Genomic DNA, 17,332 nt, shown 5'->3' on the forward strand with positions numbered 1-17,332 from the left:
AATGATAGAGCAGCAAACAAAACGATGTCCCTGGCCCCATGGAGCTTATATTCTCCGGGGAAAGACAGGCGCCACGTGTGTGCTATGTCAGGAGCACCGAGCGGTACAGAGCACAGGCAAGGTGGAGAGGGAGCTGGGTGGTGCTATTTCTATAGGGTGAGGTGTGAAAGTGGAAGGATGGAGAGTGGACACTGACGGATCCTGGCTTCTGCCTCAATAAGCCCACAAAACTGCTCGTGCCGAGGATGCGGACCGCCTCTGCACTATCAGATCAGTCACTTTCAGACCTCCCCTGACAGAGCTTCCTACAACATCTGCCCCCATCCCGCCCCATGCCCTCACCGCTGCCCAGCCTACTCTGCTCCCCACTTTGCAAGCTCTTCCTCCTCCTCGCGGCCGAGGGGCTTGTCCTGAACCCTCCACACCCCACACGCTGTCCCTTGCCTCCCCCCTACCCACATGCCAGGATGACCTCACCAACGGTGTCTGCTCACACCTCTCCCCTCCTGAAAGGCCCGCACGGGTTCCCATGGCTCATAGGGTAGAACAGAGTCCCTAAGCACTCACCAAGGTGGAGGCCCCCAGCTGCACACACCTGGCGCAAACAAGCTCTTCATCACCCATCTAACTCCTTCATCTTGAGGATACTGGCCCCCGGCAGGAGCCCTCCCGGACCGCTCTCAGTGTAAATTATTAGCTATGTCCTCTCCCAACTCCCCGTGCCCACCACGATCTGCCACTACCCGACGTGTGTGCCAACTGTCTGTCTCCACAACCAGAGTGCACTTTCTGGGAGGGGGTAGCCGTATCCATTCTGTTCACCAATACCTCTCCTCACACGGTGCCACCACGCAACAGGCCCTTGAGTAAGTGCCGAACGACCTCCAGAGTGTCCCTCCTGCCCATAGAGCTCCACTCTGGACTACCACAATCCCTGGTTCCTGGCCTTGCCCCACTCATCCTGCACTCCGCGCTCCTCTGGGCTCCGGACTGGGCCCGACGCACAAGGGGTCCTCCGTGTTTCAGTCTGTATCACGCTCTCCCTTGCGGGAGCTCCAGGCGCTCATAGATGTGTTACTGTCCACACGTTCTCGGTCTGTTAGTCCCCCATTCCACCTCCCTCCTCCCCCAGTGTAAAAGCAGGTAACACAGCTGTGTAAATTAACGATTAGAGCTTTTTCCAGGTCAGCTTCATTTTAGAGACCACAGCTAGATGAAAAGGAACAGTATGTTCCAAATTAAACAAAACCAGGAGTCGGAACCCAGCACTGCGGTCTGAGTTCTAAACAGTGTGCCTTTAGGTGGGACGCCATCTCCGCCCAAGTCAGTTCTTCTCTCTGGGCTCACTTTTCCTTTTTGTGATGAGACAGAACTTAATTAGCTAATCCCAACTTCCTGCCAGTTCTATGGGTCTAGGATTGTACCCGTTCCCAGAAAGGGAGACATTGGCCCCAAAGACTATAAATGAGAGGCACCCACAGTAGGGTTGTGTTGGGAAAACACCAGCTACTGTTTAGCAAAAGAATAGAAGGATCTGTAACACCCTGACCACAACCACACATCTCTGCCTTTTTTTTTTGGAGGAGGATTTTAAAAAGCACAAACACGGTGGGTGGAGGGATGGGGGAAATAGCTGATGTGATGGAGATGAAGGAGGGCACTTGTGATGAGCACCAGGTGTTGTGTGAAGTGTTGAATCACTATACTGTATACCTGAAATTATTATTACACTGTATTTTAACTAAGTGGAATTTAAATAAAATCTTAAAAAAATTTTTGTTAATGTTTATTTATTTTTAAAGGAGAGAGAGACCGATCATGAGTGAGGGAGGGGCAGAGAGAGAGAGGGAGACAGAATCCAAAGCAGGATCCAGGCTCTGAGCTGTCAGCACAGAGCCTGACATGGGGCTCGAAATCACGACCTATGAGATCATGACCTGAGCTGAAGTCAGACGCTTAACTGACTGAGCCACCCAGATGCCCTTTAAATAGATCTACAAACAAACAAACAAACAAACAAAACAAAACAAAACAAAAACACAAACTGAACAAAAATTTAAAAAAACACAAAAAAATTAAAAGCACCAATAGGGGTGCCTGGGTGGCTCAGTCAGTTGAGTGTCCAACTCTTGATCTCAGCTCAGGTCATGATCCCTGAGTTGTGGGATCAAACCCCGCATCTGGCTCCACCCTGAGCATGGAGCCTGCTTAAGATTCTCTCTCTCTGCCCCTCTTCCCCAACTTCCCAACTCTCTAAAAAAAAAAAAAAAAAAAAAAAAAAAAGTTGTTTTAAAAAGCACAAACAACACAAGAAGCAACAGGTGTTGACAAGGGTGTGGAGAAAAAGGAACCCTAGTGCACTGCTGGTGGGAATGCAAACTGGTGCAGCCACTGTGGAAAACAGTACGGAGGTGCCTCAAAAAGTTAAAAAACCAGAAGTACCTTATGATCTAGCAGTTGCACTACTATTTATCCAAAGAACACAAGAACACTAATTCAAAAGGATACATGTACCCCTAGGTTTATAGCAGCACTGTTTACAACAGCCAAGGTATAGAAGCAGCCCATGTGTCCACTGACACATGAATGGATAAAGATGTGGAATATAGGGGCGCCTGCGTGGCTCAGTTGGTTAAGCATCTGACTCTTGATCTCAGCTCAGGTCATGACCTCACCATCGTGGGGATCGAGCCCCTCATCGGGCTCTGCGCCGGGTGTGAGCCTGCTTGGGATTCCCTCTCCCTTTCCCTCTGCCCCTCCCCACTCATGCTCCTGCCCTCTCTCTTTCTCTCTCAAAAATAAATAAATAAAAATTTAAACAAGATGTGAGCTATGTATACAATGGACTATTATTCAGCCATAAGAAAGAATGAAATCTTGCCATTGGCAGCAACATGGATGGACTGGAGGGTATAATGCTAAGTAAAATAAGTTGGTCAGAGAGACAAATACTATATGATTTCACTCATATGTGGAATTTAAGAAACAAAACAAACAAGCAAAGGGAAAGGAGAGAGAGAGAGAAAGAGAGAGAGAGAGAGAGAGAGAGGAAAAGACACCAAGAAAGAAACTCCTAATTACAGAGAACACACTGATAAAGTTACCAGAGGGGAAGGAGGGGGATGGGAAAACTAGGTGACAGGGATTATGGGATGCACTTATCTGGGGAGCACTGGGTGATCTATGGAATTCTTGAATCACTATATTGTATACCTGAGACTATATACAACACTCTGTTAACTATTAAAATAAAACTTAATTTAAAAAATAAAAATAAAAACCACAAACAAAAAAACTTTGTACAGCCCTCCTCACATAATAGAAATTCCAAAATGAAATGTGTTTTACCTATCCCTGCTAAAGACAATCTCCCCGCCATCTGCTACTGAGAATCAGCTGTCACCCTAAATCTTTCCCTCTTCTTATCCTCCTCCCATGCATGCGTTTTCATCAACTTGTCAGCCACCCAAGTAAGAAGTCTGCGATGGCAGGAGAGCCAGGGCTCACTCATGAAAACGAAGGCAAGGGAGATAATCTCAGACTGGTGTCTATTTCAGAAACACTGCAAATCTCCAAGCCGCCCTGACTACGGGGCGCACAGACAGCCCTTCTGCCAACAGGCTCCTGAGACGTATGGACGTATTTCATCTTTATCAGCATTCAAAATACCCACATTTTTTTCTTCGTGATATGCTCATTTTCACTCTGGCCTTTCTGTCGAAAGCAACAATTTGTTATTCATGAAATCAAACTTAAAGACAGTGGCAGAAGATGAAGTTTCAGTTCATGATCATATCCCAGTTTTAACCTCAGACCTTTATACAGTATGAACCCTACTGCACAGGCATTTCCCATCTCCACGGCCGTTGCAAACGCCTGAAAAGAAGAGTGTGTTTTTATAGCTCCATGGGAGGATAAACACACCTTAGTTACCACGGTGCTATAAAAATCAAGGTCAGGGTAACTTATCTCTCATTTACCTCTGCTTCAGGGCCTCCTGGGAAAATGGACAAAAACAAAATGAGCATATCTAAGGCACAAATCATTTAACAAACTACAGAGCAGGAAAAAGTCAAAAGAAAAAGTAAGTGATGGATATTTATTTTCTCAAAACCGAAACCCTTGGTACACTGATTTCTTTTCCCCTCCACATTCCCAAATGAAGCCAACAACTCAGCCGGGCGGGAGGAACTTGTGGTACGAAAGACTGAACCAAACGGCAAGGAGATTTTGTGTTTTCTCATCCCGCAGGTCTCTGAGAACAGTGTGTGTTTGGGAGGAAGGGAAGGAAAAGAGTAGGGAGGGAAGTTCCTATGAATGAAACCTGAAGCCAACCATTTATGCTGATTTTTTACCTGTCAAGTTTCAGAGTCTTTCTATTATTGCAGGAGCACAATCCACTTTCCTGGTATAAAGAAGATGAGTAACATCTATTCTTCCTAAGTCAAAATCCCAGATTTTACTGAGGAAATCTGATCCTGTCCACGGTGCCACAGTGATAAATTCAAGTCCCAAAAATTCATCTACCAACAGAATCTCAGGCCAGGCGGAAACACAGTGTGGCTCCCACTATGGGCTCGCTCCCAAGAACGAGAGCCGCCCTTCTAATGAGAAGCACTGTCATTATCACCTGTTATCCGCCACTGGCCACAGGAGTGGGGAGAGAGACTGTGTCCCCCTCCTGCCTGCCAGCTCTGCAGCCTTGGGTAGACATCTGGCCTTTCTGAACGTCTCTTTCTTTGGGGGGAAGAAACAACCTATTTCACAGAGCTATGGTAAGAATTAAATGAAGTGCGGTACTTAGATGGATTAACAGTGTCTGGAACATAGGAGGTTCTCAATAAAATGGATTTATGCCTTCTTCTGACGTTCCCTGTGACGTTCAGAACCGTTCTGACTCTTTGTGCTATGAAAAAGCACAACGACAGGCCTCCAGGCCACAGCAGCCAAGCCTCCCAGCAACTGGAGTCAGGAGACAAAGAGAGAGCCTGACTGTTAGGGTGGGTGATGAGCAAAGGTCCTTGAGAGCGGGAGAGAACTGCCATTTAGAGATTAGATACGCGGTTCTTCAATGAAAATGCAATCAATTCCCACCAGTACAGGTGGCACAGATACAACTGTGCTTCTCTTTTATTAGCGCTGGTTCACTCTCCACCATAGAGTATCTACATAGCAGCAAAGTCTAATAGCCCTTCAACAGGAACTGAAGCTGGGGGGCTTCACAGCCTCCCATCACTTGCACACGCACACCCAGAAGCTCCCTCACAGCAAGGAAGTGCTGTCTGGGGGCTGATTCCCCTCCTTCACATCAGCTCTGGGGCACACTTTACAGCACAGTCCCTTATAAGGCACCACTTAGGCTAGAGAGTAGACTGATGTTCTAAACACCGCAATGCTCCAGGAGAAAGTGGGCAGTCTGTGGGTTTGTATATCTGGTGGTATAGCTGAGTGCTAAGCCCGTTTCAGCTCAAAGTCCACAATACTATAGGCCTACGAGAATAAAGAGTAAGAAAGGTACTAAGGGAAAAATAATTACTCTAGAATGCGGAGAAGCCAGACTTAAGGCAGTTGGCACAGTTAAAGAGGGGATGGCCAAAGAGTTTTAATTCTTCAATTATTTATAAGATACAGATAAAACATGTCTTTTGATTAAAAAAAAAAAAAAAAAAAGAGCCTGCAATTCCAGCTTGCTTTCACGACCAGGACCATAGGGCAGAAATCATCTGCAGGCCAGGAAAAGAAATATCCCAGCAACATGTACCAAGAGCCTGTGATGTGACAGGCTCTGCACTGAGAACTGGGTGATAAAGATGTCAGGACATCACAAACTGAGAAAGGCAGCTTTTCAGTGAAGAAATGGGCAGAAAACATGAATAGACACTTCTCTAAAGAAGACATCCGGATGGCCAACAGGCACATGAAAAGATGTTCAGCGTCGCTCCTTATCAGGGAAGTACAAATCAAAACCACACTCAGGTATCACCTCACGCCAGTCAGAGTGGCCAAAATGAACAAATCAGGAGACTATAGATGCTGGAGAGGATGTGGAGAAACGGGAACCCTCTTGCACTGTTGGTGGGAATGCAAATTGGTGCAGCCGCTCTGGAAAGCAGTGTGGAGGTTCCTCAGAAAATTAAAAATAGACCTACCCTATGACCCAGCAATAGCACTGCTAGGAATTTATCCAAGGGACACAGGAGTACTGATGCATAGGGGCACTTGTACCCCAATGTTCATAGCAGCACTCTCAACAATAGCCAAATTATGGAAAGAGCCTAAATGTCCATCAACTGATGAATGGATAAAGAAATTGTGGTTTATATACACAATGGAATACTACGTGGCAATGAGAAAAAATGAAATATGGCCTTTTGTAGCAACGTGGACGGAACTGGAGAGTGTGATGCTAAGTGAAATAAGCCATACAGAGAAAGACAGATACCATATGGTTTCACTCTTATGTGGATCCTGAGAAACTTAACAGGAACCCATGGGGGAGGGGAAGGAAAAAAAAAAAAAAAAAAAGAGGTTAGAGTGCGAGAGAGCCAAAGCATAAGAGACTGTTGAGAACTGAGAACAAACTAAGGGTTGATGGGGGGTGGGAGGGAGGAGAGGATGGGTGATGGGTATTGAGGAGGGCACCTTTTGGGATGAGCACTGGGTGTTGTATGGAAACCAATTTGACAATAAATTTCATATATAAATAAAAAAATAAATAAATAAAGGTATATACAAAAAAAAAAAAGAGAAAGGCAGCTTTTTTTTTTTTTTCAACGTTTTTTTTTTATTTATTTTTGGGACAGAGAGAGACAGAGCATGAACGGGGGAGGGGCAGAGAGAGAGGGAGACACAGAATCGGAAACAGGCTCCAGGCTCTGAGCCATCAGCCCAGAGCCCGACGCGGGGCTCGAACTCACGGACCGCGAGATCGTGACCTGGCTGAAGTCGGACGCTTAACCGACTGCGCCACCCAGGCGCCCCGAAAGGCAGCTTTTAAGGCACATGTGCAGGGTATGGAAACACGCGAAAGGGGCATTCAATGTCATCAGTGGATCCAGGGCATTTTCCTCAGATAGGATGCCAGAGCTGAGGCCCCAAGGATGGGCAGGAATTAACTAGGGAAAGAGGATGTAGAGAAAAAGGTTTTTTAGCAGAAGGAATAAAGAGGTCTTTCTCAAACTATCAGCGGTTTGGGTCTGGTCCCCTCTGTCCTCCATACTTAGCTTTGATGAGCAAAGAAGTGAAGGTAAGAACACTGATTATCTGGAAATCTCAGGATCCAATCTCCCCCTTGCCAGTGGGATGGGGTCAGGCACAGCAGTCAAGTCCTTGGATAAAGATAAGAGAGCTACAGAGAAGTCAGTTAGTTTGTACCCATGTTAAGGGTCAATCTCCTGAATCTGTCACCCAAAACAGATGAAAGAATGGGAGGAAGAGCTGGTTTGTCATCCTCATTTCTGAAGTAGAGCAGGAGAAAGACAAGAGAGAAAGAGAGAGGAAGAGGAAGGGGAGAGCAGGGTTGAGAACAAGGAAGTTTGTGAAGGATATGTCTTCTACTATTAGTGGTTTGGCTGTAAAAAGTAAAAGCCCTCTTCTTTTTTTTTTTTTTTTCAACGTTTATTTATTTTTGCAACAGAGAGAGACAGAGCATGAACGGGGGAGGGGCAGAGAGAGAGGGAGACACAGAATCGGAAACAGGCTCCAGGCTCTGAGCCATCAGCCCAGAGCCTGACGCGGGGCTCGAACTCGCGGACGGCAAGATCGTGACCTGGCTGAAGTCGGACGCCTAACCGACTGCGCCACCCAGGCGCCCCAAAAGCCCTCTTCTAAATAAAAAAATTAATAAACAAAGTTAGAAGGTAAGTGCCAAATGGAGGGAGAGATTGTGAAAAATCGGTTAAGTTCCTCAAACTACCTACTAATTAACTATCTAATTAAAGACAATTATCTTTACAATGAAAAGATCTGGCAGTTATCTAAACCAAATGATCAAATTTGGCATCATTAATAGTGGGACGAGCTGACATTATGTACCCCTGATGTGACTATCCGTGAAGCACACCCACCAAAAATGCTGACCCTAAATGTTATCAATGCCTTCTAGGCCCAGCATGGTTTACAGGAAATACAGGGGACAGAGAAACATGTTAGCCACCACCACAAGAAAACAAATACAGAATGTGGGACGTTCTTCAAGACAACTGGCCCTGTCACTTCAAAAAGTCAATGGCAAGGGGAAAAGGTGAAAGGATTATTCTCTTTGGCATGAAAATGACATAATGGTTATGAAGGGAAACATATTTTTAGGAATAAAATGTCATGATGTCTCCAACTTTTTTTCTGAACCATACAAAAAAGAGACAGGTACGTAAAGCAAGTTAACAAATATCAACTGCAGGTGGTGGCTATAAGGGTGATGGCTGCACCATTATTTCATATTTTCTCTGTTAAAATTTTTAATAATAAAAATGTTGGGAAAAAATGGAAAATGAAAGACCCACTTCCCAACTTAAAAAAGAAAAGAACTAAAAGGAAATTGTCAAATACCAAATAAATAGTCAAATTCAGGGAACAATACATTCACTAGAGAGCACAGAAATGAAAATTAAAACACCTGAGATACCATTTTTTGCCTATCAGATTAACGAAGATTTTTAAAAGCATAGTAATAATGGTACATGATTTTTTTTTTTAAGCACAGTCATTCTGGAAAATAGTTTGGCAGCTTCTTATGATGTTAAACATATCCTTACCTATGACCCCGCATTTACCCAAGAGAAATGAAAACACATGTCCAATCAAGACTTGTACATGAACATTCAGAGCAGCTTTATCCACAATGAAGATGAAGACAACAAAATGAAGACAAGCCAGCTGTCTATCGACAGGGGAATGGATAAAACAAACTGTGGTATATCCAAGCAACAGAATATTAACTATTGATACATACAGCAACACAGATGAATCTTAAAAACATTCTGAGCACAAGAAATCAAGCAAAAACAGTACATACTGTATGATTCCATTTATACAAAACACAAGGAAAGACCAAGCTAATCTACAGTGAGAGAGCAGATGGGGGACGGGAAGAATGCCTGGAAAAGGTGCAAAGGAACCTTCTGGGCTGATGGAAATGTTCTGTATCTTGACTACAGTGGTTATATACGTGTATACATTTGTCAAAACTGTTGAAGTGTACATGTAAAAGGGTGAATTTTATTGTTTACATATTAAACCCCAGTAGAGTCAAATTAAACTTTCAAATTACAGTAAGGACACCCAGACTTGAAAAGGATGTAGGGAGTGGGGTCTCTTATATACTGCTGGTGGGAATACTGACTGATGCAACTTTTTCTTTCTTTTTCGCTAACAGCTGTATTGGGATGTAATTCACATACCACACAATTCGCCCATTTAAAGTGTACAATTCAATGGTTTTTAGTCTAATCACAGAGAATTGTGCAACTATCACCACAATCAATTTTACAACATTCCCATTACCTCAAAAAGACATGCCATCCCCTCAGTCATCACCTCCCAATCCTGAACAACTATTAACCCACTTTCTGTCTCTAAATGTGACATTTCATATAAATGGAATCACATAATATGTGTTTTTTTGTGACTGGTTTCAACTTAGCATAATGTTTTCAAGGTTCATCCACGTGACAGCAAATATTTTCTTCCTTTTTATGGCTGAACAATATTCCATCATATGGATGCATCACATTTTGTTTATTTATTTATTCACGGATGGGCATTTGGGTTGTTTGCACCTTTGGGCTATTTTGAATAATGCTGCTATGAACATTCGTGTACAAGTTTTGTACAGACACATGTTTTCATTTCTTTTGCATAGACACCTAGGAATGCCAACTCCTGGGGCAAATGGTACGTGTATGTTTAAGTTTTTGAGGACTACTAGAGTGATTTCCACAGTGGCTGCACCATCTTACATTCCCACCAGAAATGTACAGAGGGTTCCAATCACTCCACATCCTTGCCAACGCTGGTCACATCCTAGTGGGTGTGAGGCAGTATCTCTGTGGTTGTTTCAATTTTCATTTCCCTAATGATTTTTTTTTTCAACGTTTATTTATTTTTGGGACAGAGAGAGACAGAGCATGAACGGGGGAGGGGCAGAGAGAGAGGGAGACACAGAATCGGAAACAGGCTCCAGGCTCTGAGCCATCAGCCCAGAGCCCGACGCGGGGCTCGAACTCCCGGACCGCGAGATCGTGACCTGGCTGAAGTCGGACGCTTAACCGACTGCGCCACCCAGGCGCCCCCCTAATGATTAATGGTATGGAACCTCGTGTGTTCTCATGTGTTTATTGGTCATCCCTGTATCTTTGAAGAAATATCTATTCCAGTCCTTTGCCCACTGTTTAATTAGGTTGTTTGTCTTTCTATTTCTGAGCTGTAGTTTTTTTGATATATTCTAGATAACACATCCATTATTAGATACAGGGTTTGCAAATATTCTCTCCCATTCTGGGGGTTGTCTTTTCTAGTTGGTATAACTTCTGAAATCAAGTCTGGTAATATATATCAAAGATTTCAGTATATAGTTTATCTGATAGTTTTACTTCTAAGAATTCATCCTAATAAAAGAATTAAAGAAGTGGAATGAGAACTGCTAATGAACAAGAACATTCGCCATAGTACTATACTTAAATTGGATCTCAATCCTTTCCTCACACCATAAACAAAAATGAACTCCAAATGGATCACTGTCCTATATGTAAGAGTTAAAACTATAAAGCTTCTTGAAGAAAATATAGGAAAACTTTGGAAACCTTGGGTTTGGTACAGATTTCTTAAATAGCTCACCAAAAGCATGAACTACAAAAAAAAATGGATACACTGGACTTCATCAAAATTTAAAACTTTCACTCTTCAAAAGATGACTGAAAATGACAGTGCGGCTCTATTTTTACCTACAAGGGTACAGAAGAAAAAAAATAAAAAGGCACAATAACAAAATAACAGGGTATGTAACTCCACAAAGAGTGTTTCAGAGGATTCTGCTCTTTTCTTCCTATCTTCTAAAATGTCTGAATTCTCCATTTGACAATGACTACACACGTTTTTAAAATTTTTTTAAATGTTTATTTATTTTTGAGAGAGAGAGAAAACAAGTGAGGGAAGGTCAGAGAGAGAGAGGGAAACATAGAATCCACATCAGGCTCCAGGCTCTGAGCTGTCAGCACAGAGCCTGACGTGGGGCTTGAACGCACAAACCACAAGATCATGACCTGAGCCAAAGTCAGACACTTAACCGACTGAGCCACCCAGGTGCCCTTCTTTTTATTTTTTATTTATTTATTGTTTTGAGGGGTGGGGAGGAGCAGAGGGAGGGAGGGGGAGGGGGAGGGGGAGGGAGAGGGAGAGGGGGAGAGAGAGAGAGAGAAAGAGAGAGAGAGAAAGAGAGAGAGAGAGAGAGAGAGAGAGAGAGAGAGAGAGAGAGAGAATCCCATGCAGGCACCACGCTCAGCACAGAGCCTGACTTGGGGCTCATTCCCCATTCGGATCAAGACCTGAGCCGAAATCAAGAGTTGGATGTTCAAACGACTGAGCCACCCAGACACACTGCCAGTGAGTATGTATTTCCATACAATGAGGAGGAGAGCTGGAGAGGAACCTCCACAAAACTATTTCCATTTTGAAAAAGGGAAAAAGGGAATTTCCATCTCATAATTAATAGAAAATAATATTCAGAGTTTACCATGTTGACTTAGGAGTTTTGTGAGGGTTTTTTTTGGGGGGGGGGACACATTTCAAAAATAAGAATACATTGTAATTTTATTAAGAGTGTAATATCTTTGCCCTTTTTCACGGATGATTTCTGTTATACACTCAAGTTAATCTGTCAACAACTTTCAGTGATGTAAATGGGTAATAATGGCTTAAGGTTATTCTGTAAAAAAAAGTTTACGTGCACAGCACTATCTCACAACCCTCCAGGGCTTGTTATACAGAAGTAAAAATAATTCAAGACAGTTAATAAAAGTCTGCATACTTGACTCGGAGTCTCTAGACCCTCACTAAGTTAATCACTCTTATTTTACACTCCATTTAACAGGTTACACAAACCAGCAGAAAACGGGAGGCACCAGACAAACAGGGAGGGTAAGCGGCAGATCCAGTGCAGAGCAAGTAGCAGCCGAGAGCCCGGAGGAGACGATGATTAAAGATCTGAAAACTGACTCACAAGAGAGCCAACGATGGTTGAGTAGAGAAGCAAATATACCTTTGCTGCACAAGAAGATCAGGAAGTGACTATAATGAAACAATAAATAATATTTGGAAACAGGTGTCTAGATAATTGAAAGCTATATACTCAGTACATTCAAGAAAGCCAGTCAAGATTATTATGTATTTGAGAGAGATTTCCACTTTTTATTGAAAATGGCTAATTTTGTTAGAGGTGATTAACAAAATAAACAATGGCAATCTGGAAAACTACTTTATTATCAAAGGAAGCTCTGTGCGTTAAGAGAAGGGCAAATAACTAAGGTATTTTTGGAAACGTATTTTAATAGCTACCCAAGTTTCATGCTGTTCAGAGGACTGAACTAAAGAAGTAATTTAGATCCGCTGACGGATTCTTCTGTGCTCCTCAGAATGCATCATGTAGGTGGTTCCCAAGGCCAACTCTGAGTAAGAACTAACCCTGTGGACAAGACCATTTTCTATCTGGCTCTGTCCCTCACCTGTAATCTCCTGGCTTTGCACCTCCGTCTTGAGAAAAAGCACTTTAACTTGGCTGTCTGGGGCCCAGGTCTTTAAAAAAAATTTGTGTCATACCCTGCTTTTGTACTAAGCTTTTCAAATGCCACTCTGCAACCACACTGCATTTGGAGAGCTACCAGGTCATATGCAGAGAAACTAAGTTCCTGACTTGATGAGGAAATGGAGTCTGATCTTCTCAGCGCTTAGGTGAGTTACCTCCACTACCACGTGAGTTCCTGCTGTCCACACCCCTAAGGCTGGCATTTCCACAAAGACAGCTGGATATGACTAATCTGACCACACAAATGTGAAACTAAACGAGGGGTAGAAGCGAGCCAGTGCCACTTAAGTCAGCAGCAGAAAGAACCCAAACACGGAGTTCCTGCTCCCAGTCTGGACGGACTATGTTTGGGACTCCAGCCAGAGGAATTATTCACTCTTCAGATTAACTTGGTAGCTTGAGGTTAATGCATGACAGGGACAGATGCCAGGCCAAAAGGGCAGCCTGAAGGTCAGCCGGGTAGCAGTGACAGCAGATGGGTAGAGAAGGTGGTGTCCTGCACAAGGCAGGAGAGTGCCAAGTAAGGCTGAGGCCACAGGCAAGCAGCCTAATTCCTGGAGGCTCCATGCCAGGAGGCCATGATGGCTGTGACTCGGCTGGGGCCCAGGAGTGGCCTGGGATGCCCGCTGACCAGGAGGAAGCTGTCTATTCTGGAATGGTTAGCTAATCGCCTAAGATGCTGCTGAGCCAAGAGGGCAAAGGCAAGCAGGTTCTCCCCTCTGGACCACGCAGTCCTCCCGCCTCCCCCCAGGAACGTGGCTGAGGTGGAAGAAAAGCGGCCAGTCTCAGAGCACTGAAGCGATTCAAACTGAATCAACTGGTGCTTTATTCAAAACAATGATGGCTTTGTCAGGAGACTGCAACAGGCCAACAAGAGCCAGCTGAAAAACCTGCCCTCCCCTCCTAATTTCTGCCCCCTAGTCCCCATGACTTTAAGACATCACACAAAAAAAAGAGGGGAAAAAAGTACACACACAAACCAACAGCAGCCAACCCTTGTGATGCAACAGGGGCAGGCCAGCTGCCATTCAGAGATGACACATCACTGGAGCTGGCTGTTTTGCTGCCGTGGATCTCCTACCCAGGAGCCGGAACTCCCGGGACATAGCCGAGTCTCACTTACTGATATGTTTCCAGTGATCCCAGCCAACAGAGAACAAAGGGCTGAAACATCGTGTTTCTATAGTGCTGTTGGGTCAATGTTCCAGTCAATTTGGGAGGGCGGCATACCCAAGACCTCAGTTAGAGCTACCAGGCTTGAGTGGCTGCCCCTCGCGTTACAAGAGCCTGAAAGCTGCTACCCCAGGACCCTCTGGGGCAGGAAACAGAAAGAAATTCTCTCTGCGGGAAAGAACTTGGAGGGGGCTGGGGTGGAACCAGCAGATTATAGTATTTTTCACACCACACCCAGCCCTGCTCACTTCATCCATATTTTACCAATCAGCAGCAATCATCTCAAGCATTGTACAAACACACCCATAGCTCCAAGGAGCCAGCCATAAGCACAAAAAAAGAGATAAGCAAACAAAGTTATGGGGCAAAAAGCAGCTGGCTACATACTGGCCAAGCCAGCTCAACTGTAATCAAGAGGTCTCTGGTAGGCTGCACTAAGAAGCAACTGTAGGAGTGAAGAGCCATGTCCTTTCTCCCTGGCTCCTATGGATTTTGCTAACGAGAGGACGTGTCCTATTTGGTGTTGAGCAAATCCTAGGAACTTCATCTAGCTGTCCTGCATTAACTTGTGAGCAGCTTTCAACTTACTGGAGAAAAAAAAAACTGCATAGAAACTTTGAGATACTTAAATATCATTTAGACCACTTTGACTTCTTTATTGTAATCAAATACTTGGTCTTGTCAAAAGGATTCTAATAAAATGCTTTAGAGAAAAAAAAAAAAAAAAAAAGAAGCAACTGCAGGAAGACACGCATGCCACAGGTGAGTTTCCCCAGCACCACCTGCCTGCTGGTTCTCAGGTACCGCACAAGGACAACGTCAAGGACAAGAGAGAGGCTGCATTGATAACTGGGCCTTCTGCCAAGGTCTCTCATGAGGGAAAAAATTAAGAACTCCAAAGCTCAGGACTTGTCCAATGAATAGAGGACCAGCTTGAGGGAGTGCTAAGGAGGCTGGGGGCCAGGCCCTGGAGCTCTAAGCCAGAACGTGGCGGGTGGATGCGGATGCCACAAGGGGCAGCTTCCCTTTCCTCTTATGACTGATTCAGTTTTTCAAACATAACCGAGGTCCTCATGTCCTCGACCAGCCCCTCCACCACACATTCAGCCAGCAGCACAGGGGTGGGCTAGATGGAACCACAGAAACCCCACAACCGATCAAACTGACATGTAAAGCTGCAGAGATCATCTCTGGACTTGATGTGAAAGTATTTCAATTGCTTTCCAGCGAGTTGAATCAGCTCTTCCTTCCATGAACCAAGTCATACCAGTATTTTCTTTTGTAATTCAAAGGCAATGCATCCACACAGCTCCCCATCACATGTGGTGCAGACTCACAGTTGGAATTATAACCTTTCATAACACTCAATGCTCTCCTTGCGTCCGGATCGACAAAAAGCTAAGGGACCGCATTCACCTGCTCACATCACTGCAAAGCGTAGCCTCGGGGGTCTGTCAACCAGCAGGCACAGCACAGACAGGCAAGCTAGGGCCTCAGTTCAGGCGTGCACGCTGCCGATGGGTGTGTCGAACACCATCCACTGAGTTCCCTGCCCTTCCGCAGGCTGTAGGGACACACGTGAAAATGCAGGGAGCATTCCTATCAGCAGCCCAGGGCACAGAACAAAGGGTGCTTTTCAGCTGCGTACCTGCTCACCTCCTTTCTCCACACACCCCTTATCAAGGGTTGGCAGGGTGTGACAAAGAGGTGGGGTGCCTAATGTGGCAATCCCAATTGCCTCTTTTTTTCAAGAGTCCTGCTGAGAGATTCTCAGGGTTGATGGTTATTTCTGTCTGGAAGGAGAGGGAGAGGGAGCATTTTCAGAGAAAGCAGCCACCCTGCAGTATGGTAACAGAGATGAACAGAACAAGGGCACAGAAACACCTTAAAGTTACACAAAAAATACCATGAAATATTCTCAATAACCAAGAAAAAGGGATTAAATAAACAATAGTACATCCACACAATGAAACACCATTCAGCCACTAAAAAACATTGCAGGTGAATATTTTGGGGCCTAAAAAGGTGTTCATAATCTATTAAATGAAAAAACATATATACTCATCATGACCAAAAAAAAAAAAAAAAAAAGAAGAAGAAGAAGAAGAAAGAAAGAAAAACAAATAAAAAACCCACAAGGTCTGGAAGGATAAACATTAGGGAATTGACAGTGGTTATCTCTGGGTGTGGGATTTTTTTTTCCTGGAAGGAGGCCTGGAAATACAGTCAAATTTTAAAAAGTGAGGTGTTAAGCCTAAAAGAATAACTCCCCAACTTTTCAGGGAATGTATCTCAGCAGAAGCACTACACCTCTAATAAATGCAAATTCTATTTCAATCTGGCTTAGAAGCAGAAGTGATTGGCATTTAAGAACCATAAAGCTATTTGCCAACACCCTTATAGATCAGATCAAATATAGACGGAAATCTGAGAGCAGGAACAGGCTCAAGGGGGCAAGATGGCTGCCCAAGCCGTACCTTCATGTGTGAATGTGTGCGTTGGGGGGAAGGTTCTAAAGGGGGTGCGTTTATTCTTTTCTTCACCACCTCAGATACACACATACACATGCACATATACACACTAATACTGGGGAAGGGAAGGAGGAGGCGTGTAATGTAAGGTCAAATGTGTAGGTCAGAAACTTTAAACAAAAGTACAGAGATACCTCCTCAGTCTAACTTAAAGTTATAATTTTATTTCAACTATAACCAAATCAACTTATAGTTAAATTATCCCTTTCATCTGCTCCAGACTCCCCCTATGAAAACAGCCCCACCCCAACAAAGTATGGTGAATTTAAGGGGTGTAGTCTGAGATAGACTATAAAGCTAAGAATAACTTCTAGTCCAAGAATTTCACAAAATGGGAGAATCGATCCTCTATCTCCCAGATAAGATCATTTAAAATAATTGCCCAAGCCCCTCCTAACTCAAGTGAACTGTCTACTAGATGCATATGTACCTCTGGGGTTTAACAGGCAGTCTTAGATTTTATATTCATTTATATTTTTATGGTCCTGTGACTTTAAACACAGCACAGGGCAGAAAGTACACAGTAAGAGCTAGAACACTAAAAATACTTTCCTTGTGCCAGAAGCTGACCTGTGGCAAACAGCACAACACAATCCTTCATCCAAGACTCACTTTTAAACTAGATTTAACCTAGCCTAAACCCATCTCCCCAGAATAACTAATACTTGAACTCAGACATTAAACTATAAATTGAAGCAAAATTTAAAAGTGGAGCTCACATATTAGTTCAGATTTCTTCCAATTCTTCAGATATGCCCAATCTCATTAACACTGGGCTCACATTCCCAAACACCAAGAATCACGTGAAGCTGAGTGACGGGTGCCCACCCTT

The 17,332-nt window shown here is 44.1% G+C and overlaps 1 protein-coding gene across 1 annotated transcript in view; it reads right to left on the minus strand.

The window, feature by feature from the left end:
- The window catches only part of MLXIP (MLX interacting protein), a 62,957-nt gene that overhangs the window by 30,061 nt on the left and 15,564 nt on the right, over nucleotides 1–17,332 (minus strand). The gene's annotated exons all lie outside the window — the stretch shown is intronic.

Source organism: Puma concolor, chromosome D3 (assembly GCF_028749965.1).
Source record: "Puma concolor isolate L17-30 chromosome D3, mPumCon1.1.hap2, whole genome shotgun sequence".
NCBI lineage: Eukaryota > Metazoa > Chordata > Mammalia > Carnivora > Felidae > Puma > Puma concolor.